The sequence below is a fragment of the Galeopterus variegatus genome, unplaced genomic scaffold (assembly GCF_000696425.1).
Source record: "Galeopterus variegatus unplaced genomic scaffold, G_variegatus-3.0.2 Scaffold11004, whole genome shotgun sequence".
NCBI lineage: Eukaryota > Metazoa > Chordata > Mammalia > Dermoptera > Cynocephalidae > Galeopterus > Galeopterus variegatus.
The window spans coordinates 31,930-37,042 of record NW_007737115.1 but is presented as its reverse complement, the minus strand read 5'-3'; positions in this window follow the sequence as shown (position 1 = coordinate 37,042).

Below are 5,113 nucleotides of genomic sequence, written 5' to 3'. Positions count from 1 at the left end.
TGTGTGTGTGTGTGTGTGTGTGTGTGTGTGTGTGTTGAAGGTGAAGTTCAAGAGGTTGTGGTGCTTCTCCTTTCTAAATCAAAAAGCCCTATTTAAGGATTCTGCTGAACAAAAGGGCCATCCACTCTGGGTTTCCTCCTCTCAAAGCACAAAGCTTCAGAACCACTGTTGTTGTTTTTTTTTACCTGTCACATATTAATTTTAAAACAGGCCTCCCCCTCATCCCACCTCACAGCTCTAGAAATGGAGAAAGAGCAGTCCAAAAATTAAAGCGTATTCTCCTGCCCTACACATGATCACTGAATTTTCTCTGGAAAAAGGGAGAATATATTATCCCCCCTTTTGTTGCAAATGACTGCATAATTACCTTTACTGTTTTAAATTTAAATATATGTATTAGAACTAATACACATATTCAATAAAGTTGCAGGATATAAAATCAGAACACAAAAATCAGTAGTTTCTATACACTAACAACAAACTATCTGAAAAAGAAATCAAGGAAACAATCCCATTCACAATAGCTACCAAAAAAATTAAGGATAAATTTAACCAAAGAGGTGAAAGACCTATACACTGAACATTATAAAATATCAATTAAAAAATTTGAATATGACACAAATAAGTAAAAAGACATCTCATATTCATGGATTAGAACAATTAATATTGTTAAAATATTTGTATTACCCAAAGTGATCTACAGATTCAATGCAATCCCTATAAAAATTCCAATGACATTGTTCACAGAAATTGAAAAAACAATCCTAAAATCTGTATGGACTTGCGAAAAACCCCAAATAACCAAAACAATCTTGAGCAAAAAGAACAAAGCTGGACATCAAGGTCAAGGGTTTGGATTTCCACATTGGCCAGCCACCAAAAATAAAAACAAAAACAAAACTGGAGACATAAACCATTTGATTTCAAAATATACGACCAAGGTACAGCAATCAAATCAACATGGTACTGGCATAAAAACAGACACATATACAAATGGAACAGAATAGAGAGCCTGGAAATAAACCCAAGTATTTACAGTCAATTAATTTTCCATAAAGGTGCCAAGAACACACAATGGGGTAAGGAAGTCTTCTCAATAAATGGTGTTAGGAAAACTGATACACACATGCAGAAGAATGAAATTAAGGATCTCACACCGTATACAATGATCAACTCAGAATGAATTAAAGACTTAAATGTAGACCTGAAATTGTAAAACTACTAGAAGAGAACATGGGGGAAAGCTCTATGAAATTGTTCTGGGCAATGACTTTTTGGATATGAACCCAAAAGCACAGGCAACAAAGGCGAAAATAGACAAATGGAGTTATATCGAACTAAAAAGTGTCTACACAGACAAGAAAACAATTCATAGAGCAAAGATGAACTAGGGAATGGGAGAAAATATTTGTAAATCTTATAAGGGGTTAATATCCAAAATATATAAGGAACTCAACAACTCAATAATAATAAAACAGACAATCTGATTTAAAAATGGGTAAAGGATCTGAATAGACATTTCTCAAAAGAAGACATACAAATAAATGCTCAACAGGTATATGAAAAAATTCCCAAACATCACTAACAGAGGAATGCAAATTAAAATCACAATGAGATATCACCTCACACCTGTTAGAATAATTCTTATCAAAAAGACAAAAGATAACATGTTTTGGTGAGGATACAGAGAAAATGAAATCAGTATGTTGAAGAGATACCTTCACTCCCGTGTTCATTGTAGCACTATTCACAATAGCCAAGATGTGGAATCGACCTAAGTGTTCATCCACAGATGAATGCATAAAGAAAATATGGTATATATACATGATGAAATACTATTTAGTCTTAAAAAAGAAGGAAATACTGTCATTTGGAACAGCATGGATGAACCTGGAGGACATTGTGTTAAGTGAAATAAGCTAGGAACGGAAAGACAAATACTGCAGAATCTTACTTTATGTGATATCTAAAAATCTTGAACTCATAGAAGTAGAGAGTGGAATGGTGGTTACCAGAGGCTTGGAGGTGGGTGTTTGCGGATTGAGATGTTGGTCGAAGGACACAAAATTTCATTTAGGGGGGCTGGCCCGGTGGCGCAATGGATAGTGCGCCGCTTGGGAAGCGCGGCGGCGCTCCCGCCCGAGGGTTCGGATCCCACATACAGACCGGTTCCCGCTCACTGGCTGAGCGAGGCGCGGGAGCGACGACGAGGGTTGCAATCCCGTTGCCGGTACCCGGTCCGGTGTGGGGGCAACACTGAGGGTTGCGATCCGTTGCCGGACACGGAAAAAGACAAAAGACAAAAAAAAAAAAAAAAATTCATTTAAGGGTAATAAGACCAAGAGATCTGTTGTACAACATGGTGACTATACTAGGGTACTTCAAAAAGTTCATGGAAAAAATAGAATTAAAAGATAAAACAAATATTTGCATGAACTTTTTGAAGTATCTTCATAGTTAATAACGTGTATCATATTCTGTGGGTGTTTGTGGATTGAGATGTTGGTCACAGGATACAAAATTTCATTTAGTGGTAATAAGACCAAGATATCTGTTGTACAACATGGTGACTATACTAGGGTACTTCAAAAAGTTCAAGGAAAAAATAGAATTAAAAGATAATACAAATATTTACATGAACTTTTTGAAGTATGCGCCACTGGGCCAGCCCATATCATATTCTTGAAAATTGCTAAGAAAGTAGATTTTAAGTGTTCTCACCACACAGATAATGGTAAGTACGAGCGTACTTCAAAAAGTTTGTGGAAAAATTGAATTAAAAGATAATATGAATCTTTCCATGAACATCATGAAGACCCCTCATATATGAAGTAATGCCTATGTTACTTAGCCCGATCTAGCCATTCCACAGTGTACACAGATTTCAAGACAACATGTTGTGCAATATATATATATAATTTTTTCGATAAAAATAAATAAAACTTAAAAAATATATAGACAATGACCATTCCCTACTCAGATAAACTAAGAAATATTAATCAGGAATTTCTGAAGTCCGATAGCCCAGTTCACACCCAGTGAAGGATGGAGGGTTGTTTATTTAAGTATTTATTATTTATGAGCTATCTCGGGGATATGTCCAGTATGGCATGGGACCAATCGGAAGGGACGGCAGTCCTGAACTGGGGTTTGGGGGTGCAGGGTCGGGGCTGGAAGTGTCCTGATGTACCAGTGTTCCCCTTTATTTACTAGACTGCAGGAAAGCGGGGAGGGGTCTTATGAGAGGAGCTGGAGGTCTGGTGGCTGACACCCAGAGCACTTGGGCAACAGCTACTTACCACCTGGTGTAGAAGTTCTTCGACATTTTAATAGCCTGTATAGTCTTATTAGTATGCTCTACCATGCCTGCTTTCAGGAGGGATTTGGAACAGCTTAATGTTGAAAGGACACATAAGACGTAAAAATAAAACACACATACCCAAAACAAAAAAAAACACAGATATTGTATTTTATAAAACCAAACTAGAGTATTTTAGGAATACAGAGATGTACCCAGCACCTAGAATGAGTTAATAATCATGATTGGACTCCGTTGAGCTGTGAGCTTTCACACATTGAATATATGGTTTTATTACACGAAGAAAGAAAATATATGAATCAAATCATGCCTAGTAGTGAATTCTAGCTTTTAGGTGAGTCCTTATTAGAAAGTATACTGGGAAACTTAGTGAACATCTTTGGTTTTACTTCTGCAAAAGATACAGAAAAGTTCCATAAGTGAATGTTAATGATCTCGACATGAAATTATAACTCAATCAGTGCATTTCAGCAAGGAGTCCTCTTCCTGAAGTCTTTTCAGTTTTAGGTGGTTGATCAAACACTTAATGGTGGATTGTGTTAGATGATTTCAGAAGAAAACAGGAACCTAAATTTTTAAAAAAGTGTAAGATCGTGAAAGATAAGTGAAATAATTCACCTAATAATCAATAGATATTTGTGCGTCTTTGACACTTCTTGCAGAAGCCATAGTGTGGGTGACAAAGTGCCCAAGCACAGGTTATTGGCTCTGATCATACATCCTAAAATAGACTGTTGACTATCATCGGACTTTGAACTCGGTAAGCTTGTGTTCTTTTATTCAGGTTCTTTTTGTGGTGCTGACTCACTACTTTTTCACACTCTGCGTCCCCCTGTCCTTCTGCTTAATAAATCTAAGATATAGGATGACAAGAGTCTGAGAGGAGAAAGAGGCCTGGAGTACAGAGAAGTTAATAAATAAATGAGGCGAACATGAAGTAAGAAGACCTTTCATGCACATGTTAATTCCCACTAGTAGGGTACCAAACAGCCAGACAGGAAGAAAGACTTGGCCAGTTGACAGCAACTGTTCTCTAGCCACCCAAGTGCTGGCACAATGGCCACATGAGTGAAGTTGCCATGGTAACAAGCATGGAGACCGTGCATGGGCCCAACAGTACGGCCTCCTACTTATGCAGGCTGATCTAGATATTGCCTTGACTGAATGTCCAACCTGCAAGCCACCAACACCAGAGACCAATGTTGAGCCCCCAAGATGACACCATCTCTTAGGTAGACCCCCTGGCACACCTGAGAGGAGAAAGACCATTTGGGAAGTAATTTCCTCCAGTGTTTTTGAAATAGGTTCTCTAAAATTCATATTATTTCTCCCTTAAATGTTTGGTAGAGTTCACTTGTAAAGCCACTGGGCTTGGAGTTTTCTTTGTGGAGGGTTTTTAATTTGAATTACATTTCTTTAATATATAGAGGACACTTAAGGCTATTTCTTCTTGATTGAGCTTTGGTAGTGTTTTTGCCCATTTAAAAAAAATACCAGCTTTATTGAGATATTTCACATACCATAAAATTAACTCCTTTAAAATGTACAATTCAGTAGTTTTTAATACATTCACAAAGTTATGCAACCATCACTACTATCTAATCCCAGAACATTTTTAGTAGCTCAGAAAGAAACCCCATAACCATTTAGAAGTCATTCCACATTCCTCCTTCTCCCATCCTCTGGCAACCTACTTTCTATCTCTGTGGATTTGCCTGTTCTGCATATTTTGCATAAATAAATCATACAGTATGTAACCTTTTGAGTCTGGCTTTTTTCACTCAGCATGATGTT